This window comes from Mauremys mutica, chromosome 10 (assembly GCF_020497125.1).
Source record: "Mauremys mutica isolate MM-2020 ecotype Southern chromosome 10, ASM2049712v1, whole genome shotgun sequence".
Classification (NCBI taxonomy): Eukaryota; Metazoa; Chordata; order Testudines; family Geoemydidae; genus Mauremys; species Mauremys mutica.
This window is the reverse complement of record NC_059081.1, coordinates 62,826,025-62,845,857: the sequence shown is the minus strand read 5'-3', so window position 1 is coordinate 62,845,857 and position 19,833 is coordinate 62,826,025. Positions and strand designations below refer to the sequence as shown.

Below are 19,833 nucleotides of genomic sequence, written 5' to 3'. Positions count from 1 at the left end.
ACTGGCAGAAATTCGAATGGAAGAGAAGCAAGTCTTGGCCCAGCTGGAGAAAGAGGCTGCTAAGAGAGAAGAAAAAGGGCGTCTGGAGCTGCTGGCTGCTGAGGAGGAAACTCGACAGATGCAGCAGGAACCTCACAAGATGCAACAAGAAACTGCCAGACTTCAGCTCCAAGTCAAAAAAGCAAGGGAAAAACATCAGAAATTGTATCCTCTTGAAAGTCCAGTTTGTAACAATGTTGGTATGTTGTATAACTCTGAGCAGTTGTCTGGGAGTAACCAAATGTACCCCAACAATGCCACCTTTTATGTCAATGCTGTTACTGTGTGTTCATTAGAGGGTGACCCCATAAATTGTGCCAGTCCTATGTATGGGAGTGGTAATGAAAAATTCATAAAGAGTGTAAAAGTCAATGGTAAAAGCTGTTTAGGGCAAATTATGGCTTCTAACATCACTCTTGTTAAAGCAGATCTGATCAAAGAGGAAGATTATTTACCAAATCAGAGTGTGAGTTTACTGTCCGTGTGCCTTTGGCCAGAATCCACCTTGAGTGGAATGGGGCTCAGCATGAAGTGATAGCTGGCGTCAGGAAGTTATTGCCTAAAGATCTTTTAATTGGGGAAAATGTTAAAGCTTTGTTCAGTCCCGGTAGCCAGTCACAGGAGAGGAGTGATCTTAAACCTGTGTCTATTGTGAGCAATGATTTGCCTGAGGTGGGTTGCTCCAAAGGTTTGTCTGTGCCAAAAAGCAATGTGTCTGTGAGTGGAGTTTCTGAATGTCTGTCTGATGTCTCAGAAGGAAATCTGCAGTTAGATCAAGAGCAGAAAGATCTCATGGATGAGGAAAATGTTTCTCAGAAGCAGATTAAAGTAGATGGTCAGGTTAAAGCCCTAACTGAAGAAGACGAGGGTAGATCTATAATGGGTAATGGATTGTTGGCTAGTGCAGCTTGTAAAAGTGAACCTGAAATGGGTAACTGTGATTTGCTGGAAGTAGCTCAGTGTAGTGAAAAAAGCAGCAGCTTATCTATTGGGAGAGGCAGTGTGCCTGGTAGGGAAAGTTCGGAGGAGCCTAGGCAGCCTTGTGAGCTGATGGCTTTGTCCAATCAGCAGTTTGGGAAGACAGGGGTAGTGGAAAATGAGTGTCCCTGTCCCTTACCTGTTTCCTGTGTGGAGAAATGTGACAGTGAAGGGAATGTGCCTGTGTCGGTCAGGGGTGTTGACTTGCCTGTGGAGGAAGCTACCCCAGTCTCCAAGCAGTTGTCTGTGAACAGCCCTGTGTGCTGGGACAAGGGAAATGAGATCCCAAGCTGTGTGTCTGGTGAAGGAGAATGTGTCTCCGGTTCTTCTGTGTCTGTGGAGCAGACAGAAGGTGCCTTTCAGCCTGTGATGGTTGAGGGTGATTCAGTTGTCTCGGAGTTGGTTGTAAATACAGCTAAAGCCCAGGAAGGGAATGGTCCTAAGTTTGTGTCTGATGGGGAGAATGGCACTGTAACTAGGTTGCATCCAGTTAGTGTCTTAGCAAAATCCCAGAGAACAGACAATTCTGGTGCTCGTAGTTTGCCAGTTGCTAATGTGTGGTTGGGAAAGGGTGTAGCAACTCTGTCTGATCAGGGTGATACCCTAGCCAGGGCACAAGGGGAGCAAAAAGGTGATTTAATTGTGTTACCTACTGACAGGTTGACAACTTGTAGCAAAAAGGAAAAGATTCCTGAACTTGTTCATGGCCAAGGGAAGGAGAGTGCTTCTAACCTGTTATCGAGGAAGTCTATCAGTTGGCCTGAAAGGGGATTGTGTAGAGATTTGCCTGATGGGCCTGAGGTGATTATGAATGTAAGTAAGACCCAGAAAGAATCTGGGGTTGCTCAGGGAAGTGTTCCTTTAGAGCAAGCCCTAGGTGAAGCAGGGAAGGGCAGAATTTCTGTGAGGGGTGAATTGCTGCTTAGAAAAGCTCACAAGGAAAGGAATCCTCATGGTAGCCTGTGCAAGCAGTTTACTGCAACTGAAGGGTGTGAAAGTGATTTAATCAAGAAAGTTTTAGTTCCTAACAGCCAGAAATTTTCTGTTGTGAATGGATCCACTGACTTTCCTTTTGAGAGATCCAGTGTGGGCAGCTTTGAAAAGGTCTCAGATGGAGTAGAAGTTGTTAAGGAAGTTGAGCAGCCCTATAACCACCTGGCTGTGTGTGGCCAGCCTGTTGGGAAGACAATGGTGTTGAGACAGGAATGTCTCCATGCTGATTATGTGAGTGAGCAGTCTGTGCTTCAGGATCTGAGGACAGATTCAGTTACTGGTGTTTCAGAGCAAAACAGTTTTATGGCTGAATGCGTAAGGAGGCAGGGGAGAGCAAGCCAGCTCTCACCCAGAGGGCTTGGCTACACTTGAAAGTTGCAGCGCTGGGAGTTACAGCGCTGGTCGTGCAGCTGTGCAGGGCCAGCGCTGGTTTGGGCCACACTCACAGCTACCAGCGCTGGTGTGTGGCCACATTTGCAGCATTTACAGTGCTGTTGGGAGTGCTGCATTATGGGCAGCTATCCCAGCATTCAAGTGGCAACAACGTGCTTTTCAAAAGAGGAGGGTGGAGGGGGGGTGGACTGTGACAGGGAGCGGGGAAGATAGAGAGAGTGGATTTTTGGAGCCAACACTGTGTGTTAGCTTCCCTGGATTGAAAAATCACAAAATGTTCGCGAACCCTTAGTCTTAATTGCAAACAGCCTGCATCCAATGCTGTTTCTCTCTCAAGCAAACTGCTTGCCTCTCATTTGATCGTTCACAGCCAGGTACAGATAGCTCCTGTTTGCTGTGATCAGTGTTTGTTTTTAGATAAGCAGTTCAACGGAGCTCCAATCGGAGTTCACAACAAAACAAAGAGAGGCTGCATAACAAAACAAAGAGAGTAATTTAGTTAAAAGCATTCTGGGATATCTTCTTATTCCCTGGAGGCCAATAAAAGCGCTGGTGTGTGTCCACACTTGATGAGCAGCGCTGGATCACCAGCGCTGCAATCGCTACACCCCAACCTGGCCAGGTGTACAGCCAGCGCTGCAGCCAGGGAGTTGCAGCGCTGGATGTGCCTTGCAGGTGTGGACGGTTACTAATTGCAGCGCTGGAAAGCCTCTACCAGCGCTGCAACTTGCAAGTGTAGCCAAGCCCTCAGACTCTTTGGATTTGTGGGATATCTCCGTAAAACAAAATCCAGCCTTGGAATCCATAGCAGCTAAGAAGTTAAAAGCTAGTGTTTGTATTGATGCGAATTACTTGGCTGGCAGGGAGAAGAAAGACTTGCTAATAGCTGTTAGCACAGAGGGCCCACCCCATCAGCCAGTGAATTCTGATAAGCAAAAGAAATCAGGGTTTAATCCTGCAGAACAAGAAGGAAAGAGAAGACTGAATTTTGCAAAGGGAAGCCACTGGTTAACCCTAAAATGCCCAAACTCCAATGGTATTGAGCCAAGGATGTGGCATGACAAACATGATTGTAAATGGACACTTGCAATAAATTTGTTGTTATTGCTAATGCTAATTTTTGTAACTAATGTGTTGCTATTGCCAAGAACTGTAAAAATGTACAATGTGCCTAATCTTTTGGAAAATCCCTTGAACATGTTGAAAGGAATACATGAAAACACACTTTATGTTAAAGGGCCTTGCTATACTGATGTTTCACAGTTAATGCCTGTAAACAGTTTTGGAACTTTTCATAGGGGAAAATACATTCCAGACCTGATGTGCTGTATGAAAGGGAAAACTGAGGCACACGACCATATTGCTTTCATGGCTAAATGCCAAGATTCCTGTACTATGAACAACATCAATATCTACATTGGTTTAATGTTAATTGGGTTCCAAACATTGGCCAGAGCTGGTATGGATAAAGTAGCTGTTTTCTTTAGCTCTTGGCAAGATCACATGAAACATACAGGAACCATGCTGCAAAAGCTAACCAAGTTATACCTTGAGTTTGTAAAGAGATTCAATCATGTTATTGAACATGACTTTGATAAACCATTTCTGTTATACACTGGTACGGCCTCTAGCCCAACACTAGCTGTAGTGAGACAGACCCAAGGAAAGGGGGCTCTTGGGATGCAGTCAGCGATGTTTGTGACATCCCTTCCTGCATCAATTTTGCGTTGGGGGTGTGATGTTATTGATATAAATTGGGACCATATAGAACATGGGTTGCAACCAAGGTCCTGCAGTGGCACCAAATCTTAGATAAAGGGGGTCATCTAAGGTGTCTAAGGCCAGGTTATGGGTTGCTGGTTATAATTATGCTGTCTGTATGTCTGTATCATTTTTAGTTGAAGTTATGAATGTTGGCTCTATGCTGTCTGTATTTCAAGTTTGTGCTGTGCTTCTGGGGGAAGCCTCCCAGACAAGCTGGTGTTAGCTCTGCCTAGCCTGCTTGATGGCCCATTAAGGACCATCAGCTACACAATTGACCCATGGAGAGAAGGCAGACACGCCTTGTGACTCAGCAAGGTATGCAGAGACTTGTCCATGTGACTGCAGACTCCATTTTGCTGTGATTTTCCACAGTGAGAACAAAGAGATTCTTACACCTGGAAAAGCCTATATAAGGCTGATGCTTCATCTCCATCTTGTCTTCAATCCTGCTTCTTACCTCTGGAGGGACTTTGCTGCAAGTTGAAGCTCTACCCAAGGGACTGAATGACCCATCCCAGCGGGGAATGTTCTCCAGAGACTTGATTTGAACCTGCAGTTTATGCCATCGCTGCTGCAAGCCTGAACTAAGAACTTTGCCATTACTGTATGTAATCGATTTCATTTAACCAATTCTACCTCTCATCTCTACCTTTTTCCCTTTGTAAATAAACCTTTAGATTTTAGATTCTAAAGGATTGGCAACAGTGTGATTTGTGGGTAAGATCTGATGTGTATATTGACCGGGGTCTGGGGCTTGGTCCTTTGGGATTGAGAGAACCTTTTCCTTTTATTGGGGTGTTGGTTTTCATAACCATTTATCCCCAGGACGAGTGCACTGGTGGTGATACTGGGAGACTGGAGTGTCTAAGGAAATTGCTTGTGTGACTTGTGGTTAGCCAGTGGGGTGAGACCAAAGTCCTTTTTGTCTGGCTGGTTTGGTTTGCCTTAGAGGTGGAAAAACCCCAGCCTAGGGCTGTGACTGCCCTGTTTAAGCAATTGGTCCTGATTTGGCACCTCAGTTGGGTCCCGCCAGAACTGCATCGTCACACCGCTCCATCACACAAGTACAGTCCCATAGTTCTCCTGCAGGACGTCCCTGTAGAGGGCTCTCTGAGCGGGGTCCAGCAGAGCCCCCTGCCCCATGGGGAAATACACAGCCACCTCCTCGAAGCTCACTGGCCCCTGAAATAACAGGTGCCCCCCCACTCAGTGCCTGCTGCTCCCGCCACAGCCCCACCATTCATGGGGGAAGCAGCACAGTAGGATGGGTCTGGGAGGGCCAGAGGAGCAGAATCCCACCCCACCCTGCCCAGAGGGGCCAGGAGGCTGCAGGGAACAGAGAGAAGGGGAGAGCTCCTTGTCCCCCCCAGCAGGCGGAGGAGGGCAGGGTCTTCCCATTTCCCACCCACCTGCTAGCCACAGGCTGAGGTGGGAGGCAAAGCTCAGTGCAGAGAACAGGGACAGGAATCCCAGCACCTCCCCTTTGTATTTCATCGCAGTCTCTGCCTGGGGGGTTCAGGCTCCAGTGCTCTGCTCTGTTTTCCCAGCCCCGCCCAAGGGGGTGTTTCCAGCTTCAGAAATGGGGGAATGTTCACACACTCCCAATGGGTCTGTTCAAAACCAGGCCCTAGGCTGGGCATGTCCCAGCAGGTTTATCAGTCTCTGTCCCCCCCACCTCACCCTGAGTGTTTCCTGACCCTCCCCCTCAACAACCACCCTCCCCAGCAGCTCCCCCCACATCCCCTACCTCAGCTGGATCCACCACAGCCATTTCCCTGGCCCGGCCCCTGGGAAGATGGGACGCTCTGGAGAAAAACGGGGTCGTTATTCTGCAGCCTGTCAGGGTGAGAAGGGAAATTCGGGAGGTTTCTGAATTAGTGTTAGTCCATTTCACACCCCGAGCCGCCAGGTTCTGTCCCTCTAGACTCTGCCATGCTGGGAGAAGCCTCAGTGACGCTATTACAGCACAGACCCGACCTCTCCCACCGGGACGAAACCCACCAGACACTATTACACTCTCCCAGGAACAGAGTTTCTGAGCCAAACGCCAGAAAAGAGCAGAATCAAAGGAGCCACTTTGGGGGATCCCCCGACACTGTCCCCCCAGCAGCTCCTTTCCCCAGCAGTGCGGGCACCAGGCAGAGGCAGGACCTGGCTTTTCCTCTCCCTGCCCCTCCCCTCTCCCAGGCAAGTCAGTCTGCCCCCGGGGGTGGGGGGGGGCGCTGCAGGGAATGGAGCTGGGCAAGGCTGGGTGCCCGGCACCTCCCTCCCCACTGATTGCTCCAGCTGCCCCTTCCAGGCTCCCCCTCTCCCTCCTGCATGAAGAGCCGCTCACTGTCCTGCAGTCCCGTGGGCGTGTCCTCCCCAGTAGCTACAGCCACTGCTAATGGGGGGGGGGAGCCTGGGGGCGCTGGGGCAGCAGCTCTGCGCCGCGCAGACACTCAGGGGCAGAGATGGGGCGAGCAGGAGCCATTGCTGCAGAGTCACTTTCCAGCCTGGCCCCAGCACTTGTTCAACTGGAGCGAGACTCTAGGCCAGGGGTCAGCAACCTACGGCACGCGAGCCAATTTTTGATGGCCCCTTGCCGCCACTCTGGGGTTCCTTCCCGCTGCTGGCCCCTGCCGCAGCCCCACTCAGCACCTGCTGCTGGCCTGGGGGAAGGAACCTCAGGCTGGCAGGGGGCTGAGACCCCAGCTGGCAGGAGCCAGCGGCTGAAACCCCAGAGCGGGGGCGAGCTGAGCCCATCTCTGCCAGAACGGTTGAGAGACGCATAAGTGAGATGGCAGAAAACAATAAGGAAAAGCAGACGACTGCATTGAAAGACACAGCAGTGTTTAGTGTGGCAGTTGATGAGAGCGTGGATATAAACAACGTTCCACGTTTGGCAGTTGTGCTTCCAATGAAATCCAAGAGGAACTTTGTTGCCTAAACCCCTGTGTGGCACAACAAAGGGGGAAGATATACTGGAAAGTTTTGAAAGAACGAGGAGTTGACATCAGAAAAATATTCTGTGTGACAACAGATGGTGCTCCTGCCATGGTCAGAAAACAGAAGGGATTTGTAAAGTTACTTGAAGATCAAATTGACCGTCGGACAGTCAAATTTCACTGTATCATCCATCAAGAAAACCTGTGTGCTAAAATTTCTAATTCAGAACTTAATAATGTGATGAATACAGTGGTGTGAATTGTGAATTTCTTGTTGCTCGATCTGCTTTGACTCACAGACAATTTCAAGCACTGCTAGAAGAGATGGACAGTGCTTATAACGAATTCCCACTTCCCAGCAACATTCGGTGGCTAAGTTGTGGCAAGGTTTTGGTGGGCTGTGTAAACTGTTTTGATGCAATCAAGGCCTTTTTGTCGGAAAAAGAACAAAACTACCCCGAACTGGATGACAAATGGCTGTGTAAGCTCATGTTTCTAACTGATATCACCGCTCACCTAAACGAAGCCAACCTCTGTCTCCAGGGTGCAGGGCAAACAATTCTGGATCTTTATGAAGCTTGGAAAGCATTTTTTGTGAAACTAGCAGTTTTTTCCAGGGATATTCAAACTTCTACTTTCCGCTACTTCCAACTCATAAAAGAGCTATTGACACGTTGCATTGTCAGTGTCAATGAGATAGGAAAGTACATGCAAGAATTGGAATCAGAATTTTCTGACCGATTTCAAGATTTCCAGCGATTTGGCCCAATGCTTTCTTTTCTAATTAAATCTGAAAAGTTCAACGAAAGCGACTTGGATTTATCTGTATTTCAGTGGATGGGTGCTGAAGATTTCAAAATGCAGCTCATTCAGTTAAAAAGCTCAGAATTGTGGACATCAAAGTTTGTGGATCTGGGGAGTGCACTTGAAGCTACCGAGAGAGATCACGGGGCCTCTAGTCTGACCTGCTGGACGTCACGGCCTGTGAAATTTAACTGTTTGAAGAAAATTGTGTTTGCAATGCTTTCAGCATTTGGATCCACATACCTGTGTGAACAGGTATTTTCACACATGAAATCTGTCCCCCTCAGAGCCGGTTAACAAGTGATCACTCAGAAGCCTGTGCGCAGCTTCAAGTATCCAAATCCGTGCCAGACATTGGAAAACTCAGCGAGGAAAAGCAAGGGCAAGGGTCACACTAAACTAATAAGATCTGCATTTTAATTTAATTTTAAATAAAGCTTCTGAAACATTTTGAAAACCTTGTTTACTTTACATATAACAGTAGTTTGGTTCTATATTACAGACTTAGAGAGAGACCTTCTAAAACGTTAACATGTATTACCGGCACGCGAAGCCTTGAATTCGAGTGTCGACATGAAGACTCAGCACACCACTGCTGAGAGGTTGCCGACCCCTGTCCTAGGCAGTGATGCAGCTCCTGGCAGCTGGGGTGAAACTCACCCACCCCAGCTACGGAGTAAAAGAACTAAGGCCTGGATCCACAAAGGAACCTCACAGCACCAAACTTTTAGGCAGCTAAAAGTCACTAGAATCCACAAAGCCTGAGTTAGGCACCCAGGCTCCTGTACAATCAATGGGAAGAAGGAGGTGCCTGAAAGTAGGACCCACAAAACCCAGCATGCTGGGCATCTCCACCCCAATGGGAAATGCTGATGAGGGGTGTGTCCTGAGCCCCACCCCTCTCTGGCGCTTAGGCACCCAGGTATGAGTTGGAGAGAGGGACCTTGGTCTGCTTGGGAGCCCCTCACCTGGAGTTAGGTGCTTAGGCCATTCGGTACAAAACAATCCACCAGAGCAGGAAGAGGTCACGGTGCTGCTGGCTCTCTTACAGCATTTAAAGTATTTGACCAGGATGTGGGAGACCAGGGTTCAAATCCCCCTTTGCCACCCCCACTCCCCCGCCCCCCACAAAAAAAAAAGATTCTGGTAAACTGCATAGCTCCCTCTTTAGCACCACACAGGCAGGGGCCAGGGAGGGGCTCCTGCCTGTGCAGTTTTTCCCCCCATCTCCGGCCTTACCTGGTTCCAGCCTGGCCCTGCCACGGGGGTGGGCCTGATATTGCCACCAGGGCCATCCCTAGTGGGGTGCGGCCCAGGTCCTATCCCACCCCCCTTCCCCCAAGGTCCTGCCTCCTTCTGCCCGTGCCCCACCCCTGAGCGATGCCAGGAGTCCGCAGAGCAGGGCTGGTAGTGCTGCCGCTGTCCTGGGCTGCACCACCATGGTCCTGTGCTGGGGCCTGGAGCCGGCAGCAGCGTTGCCACACACCATCCTGTGACGTTATTGATATAAATTGGGACCATATAGAACATGGGTTGCAACCAAGGTCCTGTAGTGGCACCAAATCTTAGGTAAAAGGGGTAATATAAGGTGTCTAAGACTAGGTTATGGGTTATGATTATGCTGTCTGTATGTCTGTATCATTTTTAGTTGAAGTTATAAATGTTGGCTCTATGCTGTCTGTATTTCAAGTTGGTGAGGTGCTTCTGGGTGATATCCCAGACAAGCTGGTGTTAGCTCTGCTTAGCCTGCTTGATGGCCCATTAAGGACCATCAGCTACACAATTGACCCATGGAGAGAAGGCAAACACGCCTTATGACTCAGCGACGTATGCAGGGACTGGCCCATGTGACTCCAGACTCCATTTTGCTGTAATTTTCCACAGTAAGGACAAAGAGGTTCTTACACCTGGAAAAGCCTATATAAGGCCAGTGATGAGCTGCTAAAATCTTAACCGGTTCTCTATAAAATTCTGATTTAAGGGATGTGCCAGAGCATGTATTTTTTTTACCAATAGGGTTACCATACGTCCGTATTTTCCCGGGAGGACAGACAGCGATTTAAGAACCGAAAAGCCTGACATGTCCAGGAAAATACTGATGTATGTTAACCCGACCTAAAGTTCTGTTTTAAAAAGATGGGCCTGAACTAGCAATGAGCTCCTTTTCACATGTGTGGGTCCCCGCCACTCCCTTGGGGTTGCTAGGGTGACCAGATGTCCCTATTTTATAGGGACAGTCTCAATTTTTGGGTCTTTTTCTTATATAGGCTCCTATTACCCCTCACCCTCTGTCCCGATTTTTCACACTTGCTGTCTGGTCACCCTAGGGTGTGCACATGTGCGGGTCCCAGCTGCTCCCTGCCCCCCTCATTAAAGCAGGTGTGCAGGGTTACTGCCCTGGGAACTGCAGGGCACCAGTGGACATGGGGCTGGCTGCAGACAGGGGCGTGTGGCAGGGCTAGCTGGAGGCAGGGAGTGTGACATGGGCTGGCTGCAACAGGGGCTGGCTGTGGGTAGGTGATGCAGACAGGGGCTAGCAGGGGGTGGCTGTGGGCGGCTGCAGGCAGGGGCTGCGGCAGGGGGGGCTGTGGCAGGGGCTGTGGCGGGGGGGCTGTGGCAGAGGGGGCTGTGGGGAGGGAGGGGCTGTGGGCAGGGGGGGCTGTGGCAGGGGCTGTGGCCGAGGGGGCTGGGGGCAGGGGGGGGCGGAGGGCAGGGGGGGCTGGTCCAGGGGCTGGGGCAGGGGGGGCAGAGGGGGGCTGTGGGCAGGGGGGGCAGGGGGGGGCTGTGGGCAGGGGGGGCTGCGGCAGGGGCTGTGGCAGGGGCTGGGGCGGGGGGGGCTGTGGGGAGGGAGGGGCTGGGGCAGGGGCTGTGGGCAGGGGGGGCTGTGGCAGGGGGGGCAGAGGGGGGCTGGGGCAGGGGCTGCGGCGGGGGCAGGGGGGGCAGAGGGGGGCTGTGGCAGGGGGGCGGGGGCGGGGGGGGCTGTGGGGAGGGGCTGTGGGCGGGAGACACAGACACTCACACACACGGGGGGACCGGCTGGGAGCAGCCCCCCCCCCCCGGGGACTCACCCGGCAGCAGCAGCAGGAGCCCCAGGGCCAGAGGTCCGAGGAGCAGCAGCAGCAACCGGGTCAGGAGGCAGCCCAAATGGCTCCCGCAGCCCAGCACAGCGCCCCCCGGCGGCCGGGAGGAGGAATTACACCCTTCTCCGCCAGAGCCCATCACAGCTTCCCTCGCAGGGAAGCCAGTTAACAAGCGGTTCTAAAACCGCTTCTAAATTTAACAGCCGGTTCGTGCGTGTTGTGTATTTGGTTGTCATGGGTTTTGTTACTATGGCAACTGAGTTAGACTATTAAGGGATAGCTCAGCCGGTTTCAACCGGCTGAGTGAGCTCTCTGTTTCTGTAAATAAAATGGAGGTTTTGGTTAGCTGTCTGCTCTCTGGCCTCAAGTGATTGTTTCCTACACTGGCTGCCCCAAGGACTTAACAGTGCGAACCGGCTCCAGCTCACCCCTAATAAGGCTGATGCATCATCTCCATCTTGTCTTCAATCCTGCTTCTTACCTCTGGAGGGACTTTGCTACAACCTGAAGCTCTGCACAAAGGACTGAATGACCCATCCCAGCGGGGGATGTTCCAGACACTTGATTTGAACCTGCAGTTTACTCCATCACTGCTGCAAGCCTGAACTAAGAACTTTGCCATTGCTGTATGTAATTGATTCCATTTAACCAATTCTAGCTCTCATCTCTACCTTTTTTCCTTTACAAATAAACCTTTAGATTTTAGATTCTAAAGGATTGGCAACAGTGTGATTTGTGGGTAAGATCTGATGTGTATATTGACGTGGGTCTGGGGCTTGGTCCTTTGGGATCGAGAGAACCTTTTTCTTTTATTGGGGTGTTGGTTTTCATAACCATTCATCCCCAGGACGAGTGCACTGGTGGTGATCCTGGGAGACTGGAGTGTCTAAGGAAATTGCTCGTGTGACTTGTGGTTAGCCAGTCGGGTGAGACCGAAGTCCTCTTTGTCTGGCTGGTTTGGTTTGGTTTGCCTTAGAGGTGGAAAAACCCCAGCCTAGGGCTGTGACTGCCCTGTTTCAGCAATTGGTCCTGATTTGGCACTCTCAGTTGAGTCCCGCCAGAACCGCCTCGTCACACATCCATGTGCAGAATGAATTTTGTAACGTGCACCAATATACAGGTGATGTGTCACACCTCACCTCCATATTGGTGTGCACAACACAATTCATTCCGCACACGGACAACAAATTAGAGGAAACACTGCTCCTGACTTTCAATCTACCTGTCACATCTTGAATTTCATACATTGACTGATCAGAATAAAGTGCTCTCAAGTGAGCTACAGACCAACATTGGATTGCTTGTGACTTCTTTGCCTGATCTGAAAAAAGACCAAAAGGACCTGAGGCCTGGTCTACACTAGGCGTTTAAATCGGTTTTAGGAGCCTAAAACCGATTTAACGCCACAACCGTCCACACTAGGAGGCACCTTATATCGATTTTAATGGCTCTTTAAATCGGTTTCTGTACTCCTGCCCGACGAGAGGAGTAGCGCTAATATCGGTATTAACATATCGGAATAGGGTTAGTGTGGCCGCAATCGACGGTATTGGCCTCCGGGAGCTATCCCACAGTGCACCACTGACCGCTCTGGACAGCATTCTCAACTCGGATGCACTGGCCAGGTAGACAGGAAAAGCCCCGCGAACTTTTGAAATTCATTTCCTGCTTCCCCAGCGTGTAGATCTCATCTCATCAGCACAGGTGACCACGCACAGCTCATCAGCACAGTTAACAATGCAGTCTCCTGAGAATCGAAAAAGAGCCCCAGCATGGACCGCTCGGGAGGTAATGGATCTGATCGCTATATGGGGAGATGATTCAGTGCTAACAGAACTGCGTTCCAAAAGACGAAATGAAAAAGTATTTGAAAGAATTTCTAAGGCTATGACGGATAAAGGCCACAGCAGGGACTCCGTGCAGTGCAGAGTGAAAGTTAAGGAGCTCAGACAAGCCTACCAGAAAACCAAAGAAGCAAACGGAAGGTCCGGGGCAGGTCGAAAAACATGCCGCTTCTATGCTGAGCTGCATGCAATTTTAGGGGGCTGCGCCACAAGTACCCCACCCCTGACCGTGGATTCCGAGGTGGGGGTTGTAATCTCTGCCATGTCTGAGGATTATGCAGACGGGGAAGATGAAGAGGAAGAAGAAGAGGAAGACCTCGCAGAGAGCACACAGCACTCCGTGAACCCCAGCAGCCAGGAGCTTTTTATCACCCTGACGGAATTACCCTGCTCCCAGCCCTCACAAGCAACTATTCCAGAGAATGACGCCCTGGAAGGGAGCTCTGGTGAGTGTACCTTTGCAAATAGCAAACAGTGTTTTTTAAGCAAGCCTTTTTTAATGATTGATTTGCCCAGAGGACTTGGGATGCATTCGCAGACAGTATAGTTACTTAGAAAAGTTTGTTAACATGTCCGGGGATTGAGAGGAAATCCTCCAGGGACATCTCGATGAAGCGCTCCTGTAGGTACTCCAGAAGCCTTTGCAGAAGGTTTCTGGGCAAGGCATCCTTGTTCCGCCCACCATGGTAGGACACTTTACCATGCCATGCATGTAGCAAGTAATCAGGTATCATTGCGTGGCAAAGCATCGCAGCGTATGGTCCCGGTGACTGCTGGCATTCAAGAAGCATCCGCTCTTTATCTTGTTCTGTTATCCTCAGCAAAGTGATATCGTTCAGGATAACCTGGTTAAAAATCAGGAATTTAAGTAAGGGGGGTGGCCATTTTTCTACTGGGTTCGTGGAATGCAGCAGCGTAAAAAAAAAACTTTCCTGCACGTAGCGAAGCGGGGGGAGGGGAGGAGTGAAATGCCGATGATCTTTTCTGTTTGGTCACCGGCGAGGCGATCTTCCCCAAGCTACCGGACAAGCAGTGGGTGGGGGGGAGGGGGAAGGTTGTTGATTAGCAGGGAGCTAGCGTGGTATTAGCCATGCGTTGGGGGGGGGAGGGGTAAATCACTGAGACAGTGGCTTACCATGGCCGCATGCAAGCTGAATCCTGATGCCTGGACCTGTGTCTGAGATCTGTAACCCCAGAGATGCAAGCAGTCACTATTAAGATGAAAAATGCGACCTTGTAGGGAAATCACATGTGCTATGTAAGGTGAATAGTGCTTTTCACTGTGAAAGAGTATAACCATTGTTCTGTAAAATGTATCTTTCTAAATATTTATCTCCCTCATGCAGCTGCAAATTTTTCAAGCGTCCCTCCTCCATCCCAAAGGCTAGCACAGATAAGGCGGAGGAAAAAGAAGACGCGAGATGAGATGTTCTCGGATATTATGGAAGTTACACGCAATGAAAGAGGTCATCTGAATGAGTGGAAGGACGTGGTTTCAAATTACAGGAAAGAGGCCAGTGAACGTGAGGACAGGAGGGACAACCGAGATGAGAGGTGGCGGCAGGAAGACCGGCAGGAAAATCAGCGGTTGCGGCAGGAAGATCAGCGGTGGCGGGATGCAACTCTGGGGCTGCTGCGTGATCAAACTGACATGCTGCGTGATCAAACTGACATGCTCCGGCGTCTGGTGGAGCTTCAGGAACGGCAGCAGGATCACAGAGTGCCGCTGCAGCCCCTGTATAACCACCCTCAACCCTCACCATGTTCCACATCCTCCTCACCCAGACGTGTAAGAACGCGTGGGGGGAGGCTCCGTGCACCCGCCCACTCCACCCCCGTGGACAGCCCAACCAGAAGGATGTCGTTACTCTGAATTTTTTTTTTAATGGCCTTCTCCATCCCTCCTTTCCTCCTCCCAAAGCACACCCTTACTTCTCTCCCTCTTTTTATAATGAATCAATAAAGAATTCATGCTTTTTAAATGAGAGTGACTTTATTTGCATAAGTAAGCTGTACTCGAAGGGGGAGGGGGAGTTGCTTACAGGGACTGAGTCAATCAAGGGGGTTGGGTGTTCATCAACAAACACAGCAGTCACACTGTACCCTGGCCATTGATGAAGCTCGTTTTCAAAGCTTCTCTGATGCGCACCGCTTCCTGGTGTGCTCTTCTAATCTCCCTGGTGTCTGGCTGCGCGTAATCAGCGGCCAGGTGATTTGCCTCAGCCTCCCACCCCGCCATAAAGGTCTCCCCCTTACTCTCACAGAGATTGTGGAGAATACAGCAAGCAGCAATAACATAGGGGACATTGGTTTGGCTGAGGTCTGAGCGAGTCAGTAATGTGCGCCAGCGCGCCTTTAAACGGCCAAATGCACATTCCACCACCATTCTGCACTTGCTCAGCCTGTAATTGAACAGATCCTGACCACTGTCCAGGCTGCCTGTGTATGGCTTCATGAGCCATGGCATCAAGGGGTAGGCTGGGTCCCCCAGGATAACGACAGGCATTTCAACATCCCCAACTGTTATTTTCTGGTCTGGGAAGTAAGTCCCTTGCTGCAGCCGTTTAAACAGAGTAGTGCTTCTGAATACGCGAGCGTCATGAACCCTCCCTGGCCATCCCGCGTGGATGTTTGTGAAACGTCCCTTGTGATCCACCAGTGCTTGCAGCACCATTGAAAAGTACCCCTTCCGGTTTACGTACTGGGTGCCCTGGTGCTGCGGTGCCAAGATAGGGATATGGGTTCCATCTATCGCCCCCCCACAGTTAGGGAATCCCATTGCAGCAAAGCCATCCACTATGGCCTGCACGTTTCCCAGAGTCACAACCTTTCGTAGCAGCAGCTTAGTGATTGCTTTGGCTACTTGCATCACAGCAGCCCCCACAGTAGATTTTCCAACTCCAAATTGATTCCCGACTGACCGGTAGCTGTCTGGCGTTGCAAGCTTCCACAGGGCTATCGCCACTCGCTTCTCTACTGTGAGGGCTGCTCTCATCTTGGTATTATGGCGTTTCAGGGCAGGGGCAAGCAAGTCACAAAGTTCCATGAAAGTGCCCTTACGCATGCGAAAGTTTCGCAGCCACTGGGAATCGTCCCACACCTGCAACACAATGCGGTCCCACCAGTCAGTGCTTGTTTCCCGGGCCCAAAATCGGCGTTCAATGGATAGAATCTGCCCCATTACCATCAGGATCTCCAAAGCGCCGGGGCCCGCGGTTTGAGATAATTCTGTGTCCACGTCCTCATCACTGTCATCGCCGCGCTGCCGTATCCGCCTCTTACTCGCCTCGGTTCGAAGGTCCTGGTTCAGCATATACTGCACGAGAGTGCGCGAGGTGTTTAAAACATCCACGATTGCGGTATGGAGCTGAGCAGGGTCCATGCTTGCTGTGCTATGGCGTCTGCACGGTTCACCAAGCAAAAAAGGCGCGAAACGGTTGTCTGCCGCTGTCAGGGAGGGAGGGAGGGGTGAGGCTGTACCCAGAACCACCCGCGAAAATGATTTTTGCCCCATCAGGCACTGGGATCTCAACCCGGAAATGCCAAGGGGCGGGGGAGGCTGCGGGAACTATGGGATAGCTACGGGATAGCTACCCACAGTGCAACGCTCCAGAAATCGACGCTAGCCTCGGACCATGGACGCACACCACCGATTTAATGTGTTTAGTGTGGCCGCGCGCACTCGATTTTATAAAATCTGTTTTACAAAACCGGTTTATGCAAATTCGGAATAGTCCCGTAGTGTAGACGTACCCTGAGTCTCCTCACTGTCGATAGCCCCCTGCTCGGCCAATCAGCACTGAGACTCTGAGTGGCGCGAGGCTGAAGGGTCTCACCAGATGTGCCAAAGGATGGCCCAGGTCACCATCAGAGGAGATCACTCTCAGATCCAGCCCCACCTCTTGGTGAGGACCTCCCGCAATGAGAGCAACCTCCCTCCCCCGCCCACACTCCACACACCCCTCCTTGGTAGAGGGAGGGAAGCAGGGGAAAGGGGGAAAAGAAGCAGGAGAAGAGGCGAAAGGAGGGAGGAAAGAGGAAAAGGGAAACCAAAAAGGACAAACCCCAATGTCCCCAGGGATTCCAACCATCAAATCCTAGGTAGGAAATCAAATTCTGGCACCTAAAGCCAGTGTTTCCTGGGCCTAGAATGCTGCCTGTGCCAGGTGGATCAGACTGAACAGGTTCCAAACCTCTCTCAGCCTCTTACCTTGTCAAAGGGAAGTTTGTTTTCGGCACAGTCAGTGGCAGGAAAGGAGAAAACTCCACAGAGGTTCCTCTTCATGCTCACAGCTGTGAATCCTAATTCTCTCTCAGCCCCCGAGGAGAGACCTCGTGAAGGAGACTTGCGGCAGCAAAGCCGGGGGGTCTCAGAGACTGGCCTGGCCCTGCACCTCGGTTCTGCCCGGCTGATGTCAGGGTCTCTCTCTCTGTGAGGTCACCCCCTCCCCACCACCTTTGCCCAATAGGCCGAGTTCCTGCAAAAGGCCTTTGTGATGTCACTGCCACACCCACCCCTCCCCTCAAAGCTGATGTCCTGCCCCTGGCCAGCCTCGTTGGGTGTTTGACTTGTTTCCCCTGGATCACCGCACTCAATGACTGTTCAGTCTGTGGATGGAGCCGCTACACAATAAAACATCAGTTTTTCATAAATTAGTAGCCTTAAGGCCAGAAGGGACCATTAGAGCATCTAATCTGACTCCCTGCATATCCAGCCCATCTGTGTATCACAATAGCTTCTTTTTGACTAAAGCACCTTCCCAAAGGCCTCTAGTCTTCATTGGAAGACATCAAGAGATGCAGAATCCATCACTTCTCTTGGCAGCTTGTTCCAGTGATGAATCACCCTCCCTCTTACAAATCTCTGCCTTGTTCCAATGAGAATTTTTCTGATTTCTGCTTCCAGCCATTGGTTCTTGTTATGCCTTTCTTTGCAAGACTAAAGAGCCCTTTAAATACTTGGTGTTTTCTCTCGCGAAGGCACTTGCACACTGCAATCAGCTCTCCTCTAAACAGATTGAGCTTTTCAATGCCTCCTTATAAGACATCTTCTCCATCCCTCAAATATGGTTCTTTTCTGCACCCTCTCCAGTTTTTAAAACGTTATTTTTGAAATGTGGACACCAGAACGGGATGCAGTGTTCCAGTATCAGTCTCACTACAGCTGAATCACTTCCCTTTCCAGCCTCTGTTTATCTATCCATGGATGGTGTCACTGCCTCCCAGGACTTGTGCAGTCTCTCAGCCCCGTACAGTCCTTGGAAGGAACCCCCTTCAGTGTGACAGCCCTTCTTGGAGAGTCACTCTCTCTCGAGGGTAAAGGCCCCTCTGCCTCCGTGAAAGGCACTTCTCTGAGACCTGAGCATGCCTGTCTGCCATGGGCCCCTCAGGGAGTCCCCTCCCTCTGGACCCTGGGGCCTCTACTCCCAGAGGAAGAATGCAACCCCGATGTCTAGACTGCAGTGACGCTCAGCCAGTGTAAGAGAGGGGTTTATTGAGCATCTGAACATAGCACAGGAAACTCTCAGGGCCTCAAGACTAACCTCCCTCTGCACAGTCCAGCTAGGTCTCTCCTGCATCCATGTGGGCTCTGGCTGTTTTCTCTCCCCAGTCCAGACGCCCCCTCTTTCCAGCCAAGCATCCGATCTCATCTTCCCACAAGCCTCTGTCCTTTGTCTTCTGTCCCAGAGAAACTGGCTGCCTGGGTCTCCTCTCTCTCGTTAGCGCGAGGGGAGGGGGAGAGCTGAGATTTCAGGCTGCTGTGTTATGGCGGGATTGCTGCTATTATTTGACAGAACCTGAGAATTCAATGGCACAAACAGGGGAACGGGGCAGAGATACAGCGTCAGGGAGTGAACTGGAGAAAATACAGGAAGGATTTCTAGCAAGGGCGACGTGTAACTAACCAGAATGAAGAATATTCTCTGCCCCCCTCGTCTAACTCTGGGCCTGACGCTCTCCCATGCTGAGGCCCCTTGCCCTGTCTCTGGCCGTGTCTGGGGGCTTCATGCCCCGGTAGAGCCCCGAAGGTAAAGGTGTGATGTAGCCTCAGCCCCAACAACACTCAGGCCCATGTCACTTTCATCCTGGGTTTCAGATGAGTGACCCCTAGAAGTTGGGGGGCCACCGGTGCCTAGACCATGGCCCGGCCACAGAGGCCCCGCCCCTGCTCATCCTCTTCCCCCAAGGCCCCGCCCACTTGCTGTTCACTGCCCTCTGCCCCCTCCCCCAGACCCCCTACCTGCCCCTCACTCTTCCCCCAAGACGCCACTCACCTGCTGCTTGCTCCTCCCTTAAGGGGGGCTGCCAGCGGGCCATGGGGCCAGGCACCCATCACTGTTTCCTGCCTTAGGTGAGCGAGGGGTGGGGGGTCCCTGGGGAAGGAGGCGGAGCAGGGGCAGGAAGAGGCAGAGAGAGGGAGGGGGCTCGGGGGAAAAGGCTGAGCGGGGGTGGGGCACAGGCCTTGGGGGAAGAGGCGGAGGGGGGATGGGAGGAGGCAGCGCAGGCCATCGGGTTAAGAGGCAGAGCGGAAAGGGGTGCAGGTTGGGCCCCCACTTCTCTGGAGCTTCGCTTCCAGCACTCGAAAGATGACAATGGGCCCACGGAGGGGTGACTCGCCCCACATCCCCAGTGTTCCCCCCCCCTGCATGGGTGGCCGTTTGGGGGAGACTCAGCCACCCCTGGCCTCTTAGACGGGCTGTGGCTAAAACACTGGCCTTGCTGTGAGCAGGATTTGAACCTGCGCAGGGAAACCCTCTTGGATTTCGAGTCCAACACCTTAGCCACTCGGCCATCACAGCTGTGAGCAAAGCAGGCCCCTAAGGCCAGAGAAACGCCCAGGCCTGACGTCATCTGAACTGCAGAATTCAAACAGCAAACCTGGCTCCCAAAGCACCAGGGGGAATTTGGGGCTCTCGTTCCTTCGCCGTGTGGTTAAGCACCAAACCAGCACCCTCCTGTGGGGTCTGTCATTGTTCCTCTCCACACTGTAACCATCCAGACAGGGAGAGG

The 19,833-nt window shown here is 51.5% G+C and overlaps 1 long non-coding RNA gene and 1 other non-coding gene across 2 annotated transcripts; both read right to left on the bottom strand.

The window, feature by feature from the left end:
- Positions 1-5,110: 5,110 nt before the first annotated feature.
- On the bottom strand, positions 5,111-17,096 carry LOC123378325. The gene is made up of 3 exons (XR_006582559.1): positions 17,033-17,096; positions 5,915-6,003; positions 5,111-5,349 (listed from the first exon to the last, which is right to left on the bottom strand). It is a non-coding gene; the product is annotated as an uncharacterized LOC123378325 (long non-coding RNA).
- A 2,444-nt stretch (positions 17,097-19,540) lies between these two features.
- TRNAS-CGA lies at positions 19,541-19,622 on the bottom strand. Its single transcript has one exon. It is a non-coding gene; the product is annotated as a tRNA-Ser (tRNA).
- Positions 19,623-19,833: the final 211 nt, after the last annotated feature.